Source organism: Strix aluco, chromosome 6, assembly GCF_031877795.1.
Source record: "Strix aluco isolate bStrAlu1 chromosome 6, bStrAlu1.hap1, whole genome shotgun sequence".
NCBI classification, from domain to species: Eukaryota; Metazoa; Chordata; class Aves; order Strigiformes; family Strigidae; genus Strix; species Strix aluco.
The window spans coordinates 7283798-7295420 of record NC_133936.1 but is presented as its reverse complement, the minus strand read 5'-3'; the positions used below and the strand labels follow the sequence as shown (position 1 = coordinate 7295420).

At 38.4% G+C, this 11623-nt stretch overlaps 1 long non-coding RNA gene across 1 annotated transcript in view; it reads right to left on the bottom strand.

Moving 5' to 3' along the window:
• Positions 1–216: 216 nt before the first annotated feature.
• LOC141924914 (uncharacterized) overlaps positions 217–11623 on the bottom strand; it is a 110746-nt gene continuing 99339 nt past the window's right edge. The window contains exon 4 of the long non-coding RNA XR_012623700.1: positions 217–248. This is a non-coding gene — a long non-coding RNA (uncharacterized LOC141924914). The remainder of the gene's footprint in view (positions 249–11623) is intronic.

The following is an 11623-nucleotide window of genomic DNA, read 5'->3' as shown; positions in this document are numbered from 1 at the left end:
TAGCAATGTATTTTTCTTTAAGCAAATACCAAGATTAAATAGATTCAGAAGAAAAGATGTGCAAACCTCCTGCAGCCTTGTACTCTGCTGTAAGCCGCTGGCTCTTCATACAAAGAGCTGCATGATGCCAAAACTGGTTCAACACATTGGAGAGTAACCAGGGTCTGATTCTGGTCTTGCTTACTCTGATATAAAACTGAAAAAACCACAGGCCAAGGTGAAGTCACTCTGAACTGGCACTGGTGCACCTGAAAGAAAATAAGACCAGATTAAAACAACCGGTAGAAAGTTATCTAATTTCCAGCGACCACAGCTCAGTGTGGGTTAGGTTTGTGTGAGCTGGAAGCTGAGGTGACTTAGGTTGCTTATATTGAAGCGTAAAAGCCTTTTTAGTTCAATCGGCTAGCATTTTGTCTCTAACAAATATGGGCACACAGCTTGAAAATATTTAATGAATTGGTACATTAATTTAAGCTCAATAACACATTTCCATCTCAAACTGTAATACTGCTCAGTGAACACAAGTATGTGGTTTATTTGCTGAATACGGTTAATTTTAGGATAGTGAGTGAGGAGAACAAGCTAGATGTTAAAATACATCTACACAATAAATGATCCATAGATTAGAAAGATGTCAGAAGTTATCCGTTAAAGAAAGCTCCACAAACATTGCAAGCTGAGGGAAAGAATGGCTGTATTTATGTCGAAAAATCAGTAAGAAAAAGCAGTAAGAAGAACAGATATACTTTTTCACTTTGTTGCTTTGGCAAGATGAGCTTGAACCATCAGCTTAAGGTCTCTGGACCTTTAACTTGTGACAATGGTGATGGAAGATGCAAGTTTCTTAAAATGTCTTAACAACCACAACAGCATCTGTCCGTGTAGATATTAAAGATATAGTCAGTGAAAGCAATACAAATCCACAATGAGATTACAATCTAAACAGCTGAGAAACAATTGCTATGTTCAATCATTCAGGAGAAATCATTGCTGGCCTTTGGACTACCCATTACATTTTTATCCACAGTTGTTTCTTTCTTATAATTAACATGCAGTATCAAGTACAAGATTTTAATTTTTTTTTTACCAAATGCACTCTTCTATACAGATTGCAATTATCTTTGAGATATTTTAATATTAAGAAAACAGCAAAAAATAAAGAGTAGTTTCATTTTTAATGTTCCAGTTTAATTAAGAAAGTGTTCAAGTAATTTAAAAATGTAGGCATTAAAATACCAATTAAGCTTAAGGCAAGTTTTCCCATTAATTTTGATGACACCAATACAGGGGTGTCACATAGAGGTCACCCCTTAGAAACAGGTTATTCTGAGTATTACATTTGGCTATACTAATGCTGAGAGAAAATTAATTAATTTATGAAGAAAATACACCTATTTGGCTAATCCCAACAGGCTGAGCTTTGAGAACCACGATGCAGTTCTCACAACAAGTAACTTAGCAAACATAACCTCCTTTCAAGGTTTTAATTACAATTTTTATTTCTCAGGTGTCCACTTTGGGTGGCCATCTTGTTGAAAATGAAAATATTTAAACAGTTTTAACTGTGGAGTACAAACACAACTGAAATCTATAGTTTGAAATAAAGGCTATTCTAAAGTGCAATAGTTATTTTTAAAATAGTTTATTGTTCTAATTCGATGGTGGTGGCTAAATGAAAAGTGTACCATTTTAACACAGTAAAATTCATGTATTTCCTGAAACTCTAATGCAGGAATACTGCAAGTTTTCATGGGTGGCAGTAACATTAAGAAAGCAGAAGTCCATATATCTGATATGAGTATTTACAATTAAAATTTTGTGGGTAGCTGGGCCCATTAAAAAGCTCAGAATAGATTACCTTGCAAGAACAGTTCCTGGAAATACCCTTACAGAACCAGAAAAACTAATTCTTAAAGCCAGCCTGGTTATGATGGATTTAAGTTTAAATTTATCTCATTTCATTTTAGTTCTTAAATTGGTTAATGAGGCTGAAATATGCTTTATTTCAGGGAAGTCGTACTGATCTGGACGAGGAACAGAATTTATGCTGACGTTCGAGTCAAGTGCAAATACCACCATCACTTCTTCATTACCGCGTTAACTGGTGTGATCTGTTCTGCTCAGCAGAACTCGAACAAAATGTCAGGTTCCTAAATGAAGAAGCTCCTGGGTCTCTGTGAGAAACTGGCTGATTGGTTAAAAGTACTTCAACCTTTATTTAATTCATGCCTTATAAGTGCTCTTTGGCAGGAGCTCTTGGGATCTGATCTTATGTCACACTTACTGAAACTCATTTAATTATTTGCAGCTGAAGAGGGCAGGGAGATGGTTATCGCACAGCGAAAATCTAATCCTCTTCTTTATCAGTTTAAACCCCAAACCAGAGAAGTCAGTTAGGATTCCTGTACTTACCTCAGTCCCATTCCCTGGTAACTTGTCTGTCAGTACATGACCCTTTTCTTTGGCTTTTTAAGGGGGTGATTTCCTCCAGAGATTTAGAGGAGCTTTGCAAGCACATGTCCACAGTCTCCCTGAATGCAGACCCTGTCCTGGAAATCTCTAAGCCTCTGCTCCCTGCCATGCTTCAGTTGGCAACAAAGTCGTTAATGCTGGGATTGCAAATATCCCCAGTGGTTGTTTCAGTTGCCACATGAAACTAATGGAGTGATTTGGATACTCTGCAAACTCGTGCAGCCACTGCCAGACCAGGGACTGTGCGTTCACACTGCCACGACGGTGCGAAGGGGCTGTGGCCTCAGTGCCTCTGGAGCACAGGTTAATACCAAGTTTTAATAAAGATCAACTCCTGCCATAAATTTCTAAGTGTTTTTCATGGATCCTTTGTGAAAAACATCATATGCTTTGTACTAAAGGGTGGGAAAAGGCAAAAACATACATATTCTCCCCTTATGAGCAGAACATGAAATAGTTTTGATGGAAAGCACATGCAGAATATGGGATTCAGCCTAAGGCTAAAGACAGAGAATCAGTGACTTTTATAGCTTTAAAAATTGGCTTTATGACTATCATTAAATTAAAGCATCTCTCCTCGTGGGGGACTTCTGTTTCATCAGGGGTTGCGTATCTCTTAGCACAATTAGTCACCTCCAAAGTGCTGTCATCATAAAACTTATTCTTTGAAATTGTACCTTAAGAAAATCAGAAAAAAAAAAAATTTGAATGACGATGTTTGGTAGTGGTAAGTCTTAGACCAGGCTTGTTAGATTTATGATAAATTCTTATCTGTGTGATTCTCTTTTTACAAATTCTAAAATGAGCAACGTATAAAATATATGGTATAAATGTTTCCTTTGAAAACTTTTGTACACTTCATGATTACATAGCTTAAGAAGTTTAGAAGCCTTGGGCAAGCAAGCTAACGTGTAAGGGGAACGCTTAAGAATTGTTTGTATGCTTGATTTGTTTTACAGTGCATTTGGTCTTTAGTTTTGATTGGATTGTCTTACTGAAACATGAAGGGCATTTAGAAAGTAAGAAAGTGAATAGGATACATTTGCAACTATATGCCCAAAAGCAAGATCTTAATGTCAGAAGTAAATTATAACAACTTACATTACTCATGACATACATTATAATTCAAAGCTTGGCAAACCACATCAGGGTTGTTCTTACCATGATCTGACAAAAATGTCTTTAAAGCCTTGTGTTTTTCAGGTTTACAGTAACCAGACTTTATTTATGCTAGGAATTTCATAAATAAAAAGCAAGCGTTACAAAAGATAAATGTATTTTTTCTAAATTTACAAATCTTTGTAAAAATTAAAACATTTATGCCAATAATTGTAGGAGTAGGATGGTCCCAGTGAGTAAGAGAGATTTCAGCCATCTTTTTACTATGGCTTCTTTGGGTGATCTTTGAAGTGATTTCTAGGGATGGATCTATGAAGGAATTTAGGTAGTCAAGTCTATGCCTCTAGCTGAAGGTATATCAGGCCCATAATCACTTCTGCAGGTGACATGGGATGTGCAAATAGAAGTTTTGCTTGTGAACAGCAGAGGAGCACATGAGACTTCCCACTACCCTGGCACATGGCAGCTCTCTCCTGTGTGTATCCCAGAGGATTTTCTCCTGTGTGTATCCCAGAGGATTTTCTAGCTCAGCAGTGCTCCACAAGGACCCAGTCTTGCAGGAGGATTTAGCCCATGCTCAGGATTCACAGGTGGGGGTAGGTAGTAGATGACACCCTCCCCAGTCCCTTACCCATGCAAAAGCAGCCGTGGTGCTCAGGCCACGGGTGTTTCAGCTGTCTGCTCTGTCTCTGGCAGCAGTCCCAAGAATGGCAGCAACAGAGCAGCTCTTTCTGTGCAGCTTGTTCTGCTGGCAGGAATATCCATACCCTCCCTTGAACATGACTGCAGCCTCCAACAACCTGCAGTTGCTGGACTTCCTATGCAAAAGATGTTTTCTCCATGTTCCTTAATCCTTAAAAGATTTCCATGGATTTGTCTGGTCTTCCCCAAACCCACTTAAACCTTCAAACCCACAGCCTCTTCTGGCAAGCAGATACAAAGTTAAATCACAAGTTTGGTGTGGGAAAAAAAATATAATCTCCTTTTGTTTGTTTTAAACCTGCTCTTGCTTCAGAAGAGGGACTGGAAAGTGTCTCCTCACTCTTTCCCTGCCATTCATGATTTCATACATTTTTGTCATATCCCCCATCATGCTTTTTCCAATCTGAAGCGTCCCAGCTTGTCTCCTGTACAAAGGGAAGCCTTTCCAGCAACTAAACTCATTTATCTCAGAGGTACCTGCTTCAATGCCTGATCTCTCCAGTGGGATTAAACACCAAATCTCTCATTATGGTGACTTGACACCAAGTTTCTCTCCTGGGTAAAGCGAAACTCTCCCCCTCCATCGGTTATTATATGAACAGAAGAGAGATAAAGCAAGAAGTGGCAGGAGCCACTTTCTGCAGGCTCCTGTTGGGGCACTTACAGGAATGATGGACTTGTGTTTCAATCCCTGCTCTACTAAATACCCCACCACATTATACTATTATTCAAGGCTCAGGCACCTTTCACTCCGATGAATGAGTCTAGTTTAACTGCAGGGTGAATGACGATGAGGAGCAAGGTGATTGCTCCCAATTTACTCTGGTGGAAATGGCTACCACTTTAGAATCAGGCCCACTGAAAAACCAAAAATAAAAATATTCACAACCCTTAAACATAATAAGCCTGATTTGTCTTCATTTCAGCTGCAATCAGTGAGAAACAACCGCACTGAAGTAAGCCTGAATGAAACATGAGATGGCATATTTAGGTTAACAATGGCTGAATTACTCTAGGTTTAGATTCTAGTGCAGGATTTTCGTAAAAAGGGATCTGTGCCATCTCTGTGTCCAGACACTGGAAGTTCCTGGCACGAGTGCCACAACATTGTCACACTGGCCCCCAGCAGACAGCGGTTGCGGTGAGGCTGGAGAGAGCAGGGGCTTCCCAACCCCTGGGCTGGGTTGGGGGCATCTCACTTTGACCACCGGCTGTCAGGTCTGCAGCTGGTTTGAATCTGCCTGGTTCTGAGTATTTCATAACTCCTGAACTTTTCATCAAGCCCAAATTTACACCTAGTCTATAAAAATAAACTCCATGGGGGCTTTATTTATTCTGGAAGTGTGCACATACCAAACTAGGTCTATTCTCTCAGCAAAGCACAAGAGATTTTTGTTTTAAAATGCACATAATATTATCATTGGTTTTCTGGAAATCCTAAATATCCCTGAGGAAAGTCCACCAAAAGTAAATAAAATCTAGTAAACTAAAATCCCTTAAAAAACACACTATCTACCTTTAAAAATAATATAATTTTTTGTACGGCATTGTCTGCCAATTATTTTGACTGTGAAGTAGTGTTTTACTTCCACTCTGGTTTGTCCAGACAGAATTTTGTCTGTGTGTAAGCATGTGGAGCTTGCTTGCAGCATACGCACAATAACTCTGCACTGGGCTCTGCTGGTCCAAGTGAGAAATTAAAAGGGAGTTGTCACATAGAAAATTAAAAAGTGGCAACAGTTACAAAAAAAAAAATCTATTTTATTCATGCTGTTTATAACCCCCTGAAAAGAAACTAATGAAAATGCCTGAGAAATCTATGACAACTCTGAACACCCATCAGTACTATCATGATTTGCTGTGCTATTTACATGTGCTTAAACCTCTAGAAGCAAAGCCTGGGTACAATATTTCAAGGCACTAAGCACTTAGCGACTAATGCAAAATGTCATTATCACTCACTCGCTGCTTCTTTTTCTGTTTGTTTTTATTTTTTATTGCTTCCTTTACTACGATAGCAGCAACACATCAGTCCTGTGCTCCATCGACCAGGATCTAGTAATCTTACTTAAATCTGAAGCCTCAGGATGCAGTCTTGAATCTAAGGATACCAAGATGAAGCTTTGTATCACTAGAACTGTGTCTGTTTCCTTCTACGTCCACTGAGGCATCCACAAGGTAATGGGAAGGGCTGCAAGGATGGAAAGAAACTCTCCAAGTATGTAGCCTGAAGTTTTTGAGTTCTCCTTTTTTGTTATTGCATCTGGTTATATCAAATGCATGTTTCTTAATCCAGACGTTGTCCTCACATGTCCTGTGAGGCTGTGCTTGACCTTTTATCAGGGGAAAGTCTTAATAAATAACTTAATGGAAGAGCTATACTTCTTTCAGGGACATACACTGGAAATCACCTTGTTTTTTCCAAGGAATCTAGGCCAGCTATCATGCTGGTTTTACTCAAATAATCAAACTTTTCCTCCTCTGCACATGAGAGAAATTTTTCTTTTTGAATCAGTTTTAGAGAAATGGTCACTGGGTTCAAACTCTGGGCAGAGGAAACATCTCCCGGTTCTCCAAACACCATGAAATGGCACTGTGGAGAGGAGGAGCACACACCCAGCAACACAAATACCATCACCTGCTTTCCTAGAGGACGGAAATAAGGTGATTTGACTTCAGCTTGTCTTGCTTAAGACTCACAGCAGGAATTGCTAATAGGAAGGAAATAATGTCTGGCAATTTACTACTATATGACAGTTTATCTAAGTACATACAAGTTAGATGTTGACATCAATGCCACTGATTGTTATCAATGCTTTTAGACCAAGAATCAAGATTTTCTGGTAAAATCTTCTCAGTTAATATCTAGTCTAGCAGGTAAATACAAACAGACAGGTATTTCTTCAATATGCTATTTAAGCATCTAAAAAGCTTCTAAACCTCAGTTATCCCAGTGATGTGACAAGCATCAACTATCCTCTCAAGCAGGTTCTCATAATCTCAGAAGGAACATGTGTGGCATGTGACAAATTTGTAATTAGAAGAAAATTAACATATTCTAACTCTGTTATGCAGACATGATCTGTGTCCAAAATGTTTGGTGCTCCCTCTTTAATAATGAGCCAAATTGGATCTGACTGCTTCCCTATAACGGGTCCCAAATTCAGAAAAATTTATACTGATAACAGAGGCTACTAGAAACCACGAGAGCCAAAGCATGCAGACCTGAGCTTTTATCTCCGCAGACTTTCAATCTCAACCTATATAGAAGTTCATTTGGAATTCTCAACGTTGCCACTTGTGGATGTACACCCAAACCCAAGGTTAGCTCTCAACTCAGGAGCGAGTAGCCTCTCCATCAGAGGCCCAGGAGCACAGCAACAGCAGGACATCTGCTGGTCAAGGACAGCTCTGCAGGCACCTTAAATCCCACTCACCAACACCATGCTTGCATGGTGGCTGGTCACTTTTAGCTTGGAAAAAACAAGCACCAAATTCCCACAAAAACAAATTTAAAGAGTAACGAGCAGGCCTGGAAGTAGATTTGCAACAAGGCAAGACTTTGCATGCAGACAGGCTGTTGTAAAGATCATTTCATAGTTTGTACTCCTCAACAGTAATGGTAGAGTCAAATTTTTTAAACAATCCTCAATCCCTGTATGTCCTAGCCTGTGGATTGTGGATGACTCACAGCCACAGCTGCTGTTTGGCCAGTCAGTCTGGAGCATGCAACAGGTTTTTTTCCTTTCTCCACTTCTCATTTCCTCAAAAAGGAATGGTGATTTTAAAAGAGAATAGGTTAGCAGCACACAGTGCCTGCAAATGACAAGAATCTACCTTGGTTGCATTTTATAGAAGAAAGCATCCAGCTCATGGAGATTACATTTACTTTCCTATACTAGGAAGGAGTTTGATAACAAACACAAACATCTGTAAAGATCTAGTAATGACAAGGAGGTCTGTTTGTAAGAGACTATGCCTATGTCCTTTCTGTCCAATATTGGCATTTTCCTCAGAATCCTAAATATCTCTGCCACCGTTGCATGAGAAAGAAACTTGCAAAACATTCAGTTCCCAAATTGCTTTACGCGAACATTTCTTAGGGTAAGAATGTCTAAACAATGACAGTTTAAAATGGAGAAACCACAGAGGCCAGCGGGTTTGAAAGTGAATGGAATTGGCATGAGATCAGAGCTTGGCCAGCTGGGATCTGTGAACATTTATGCAATAATACCTGACTGTTCAAGAAATAATTCCAGTACACCCTGGATTGGAGTCTGAGAACCCCTTGGAGCCTTGTCACTTTTACTCCTGTAAAAGTGTTCCATCAGTATATCGCTAGTACAGATATCTTTAATAAGTGCATTAAAAGACAAGTCAAAACAAAGCTACGTGCTCTTCCTATTGCTCCAAATACATCTTGATCACAAGAAAACTGGAACCCATGAAGTTTCTCTGAACTTAAACAAAGATAACTGAAACCAGACTCACAAGTCTACTGCAGAGGATCAAAACCCAGAGAGTAAACTTTCCAAGAGTCCAAAAATGTAACAAACACTGAATTTACTAAACCAGACTTACCAGTCATTTACTATGCTGTCTATTGATTAGATGATAAGCCTCAGGATTCACTGATTCAGCATTCAACAGACACTCAGAGCAGTTGTCACTTCCATGTTCATGCAATTAAACAGAATTATGGAAGGAAGGGGAGATGCAGATGGAAATACATCAGTCAGCCCATGCCTTCACTGTCAGAACTTGGGCGAGCCCAAACTTTCCTCTACAGAGGATTTAGGTTTGATGCCTGCCTTACCTGTCACAGGTGTGACAGCTTCCAAATCTTGAGACTTGGAATTCCAAGCATCCTCTATAGCAAACATTGAAAATATATCATCTTCTGTCTTCTAAACAACAAAGGCTGTTCTAGAAAAAGCAGTAGTTTTCCACTCAACATCCACTGATATCTGAGGAAACTATAAGTTATTTGCCTCTTGAAATACTCAAAAATACTGCAGTGTTTCAGAAAGCCCAATGGTGGGATCAAGGGCAACTACAGATATGTAAGCACTACCACTGTGTCCGTTACACAGCTGATAGCATTTATGATCACCGGCTAATTGGGAAAAAGTAAAAGTGGCTGCTCTAAAGCACCGATGTTTTTATTTAATTTTTTAAAAAAGAAATTAAACATATTTCCACATTATGTTAAATCTAAAGTAAATTTTTACTTGGTCTGTGAAAATTGAAAGTCAAATGAAAGGGAACTAATCTGGGTATCTTAATGCGGGAGAACCTGCAGCGTGAACTCAACCAAGCTATTAGACACTAGAGAAACCACATGGGAGGAAACTGCAGGAAATGAAGCTTCTTAAATTCCACTGGTCACAGAATAACTTGTTTCTTTCTTAGTTAGGATTAGCCCTTATACGAGCAAATGGAAAAGCTGTGAGAAACTCCAGCAGGTAACTAATTACACAATGCAAAATTAAACACAGCCCATCAGATATGTTCTTTACCCCTCTTTGCAAGCGTACTCCAGTGCTGCAAAACAAGACAAAAAAATTTCAAGGAATCTCCATGTTTCCATTTATTTGCTGAAATTATTCCTTTTAAAATAATGTGTCAAGAACTGAAATTTTTGCGAATATATTAATTCATATTACCGAACTGCAAATGCCACTTGCATAGGGAGGAAAGGAAGCATGAGCCAGCTGCAGAAAATTGCTCCATTTGCTGGCAGTGTAGCTATTTATATGTTGACAAACAGTTGTGCCAAGAGCAGATGGATATTTTCTAGTATTGAAGAACTGCTAATTGTTTGCTGCTGTTCCTTTCAAGTTCATGGGGGAAAGCCATTGGTGTTCTGCAGAGCAAGGCATGAAGAAACCAGTTCAAGCCATGCATTTGGCAAAGTGGCCTAGCACCTCCTATGACGGCACGGAGGATGCCCCGGAGCAAGAAGATGCTCAGCCAGATGTCAGCTTAACAACTCTCAGTAAAGCATGACCACAAGGAGCAGCACTTTCCAAATCTTCTGCAAGTCCTTCACCAAGCTGTACAACTAATGCAGAAGTATTCAGCACAAAGCCTGATAAACATCATATGCCTATAAAGATTTTACAAAGCCATTTTGGCTACCTGTGTCTCTCACATATTTGAATTATATGGAAATATAAGTGTACTTATCCTAGAACGTTGGAATGATATCAATTTAATCTGAGAAGGAAAAGGCATCTTTCCATAAATCTGTATATAAATTACCTGATCTCTGCTTGTTTCTATATGAGGCTGCAGCATGCACTGTCCGCTTATTGACATATCAAATCACATTAGAGTGAAGTATAAAAAAACTGAAGGCAGATAAAGAGCAGGAAATGTTTTTTTTCAACCTGAAGTGCTCTTATCCCACTTCTGTTAAAAAAAAAAAAAGAAAAAAAAAGAAACTCAGCATCATCTGTCTTGATATTCTTATATATATCAGTACTAAAGTACAATTTAGTTAGCTTAAAAAAGTTTCAAATCTGATTTATCTATGAGACACACTTCACAACACAAACCAATTTTGCTGTAGTAATACCATGTCAATATTTCTTGACAGAAGACAAATGTTGTTATTATTTTGCCATTTCTTACCTTTGTAAAAGTTTAGAATTTTACAAAATGACTCTTCTTTACATGTCAAAATGGTAAGTTGTTGGAAAGAAAAAAAAAATTGAAGCTATTCTTATATCTATTGACAGTGATGGATTCTACAGTTAGGTTAAAAATTATTCTGGCACAATATCAATGTTTAAAAAAAAAAAAGTAAACCATATTTTTTAATGGATATGTGCATTTTTCCTATATAAACTGAGGAAGATAAGGCAGGAAAAAAAATACCAAAACTGGTTTTGTGGTATTTTGTGGTATTAAAAATGATTTATCTGTATATTCTCTGCTATAGCTATTCGTGCAAATCTGTGCAGACACACATTCCTCTCCATAGTGGTGATCTTCAGAAAAACTAGCCTTTCTCACCTTTGTATTAATCCTCTTCTTGCCTCTTCACTACATTATGAGGGACAAATATAAAATATCATCTCTGATTTACATTTAGTTTAAGAGATTACTTTTAAAACTGACTAAAACACTTGAAAGTAAAATATGTCAGGATTTTTGCTCTGTCATATTTTTAAAATCTCGACAATGTTTAATAAGTGTCATTTCAAGGAACCATGTCTTACACTTTTGTATGGATCTCCCTCTTGTCCTAATGTATTGTTTCTGTCTCCAATTATGTCTTGTGCTAACATAAAAGTGTAAAGAGACATGAAACAACCTCTTATTT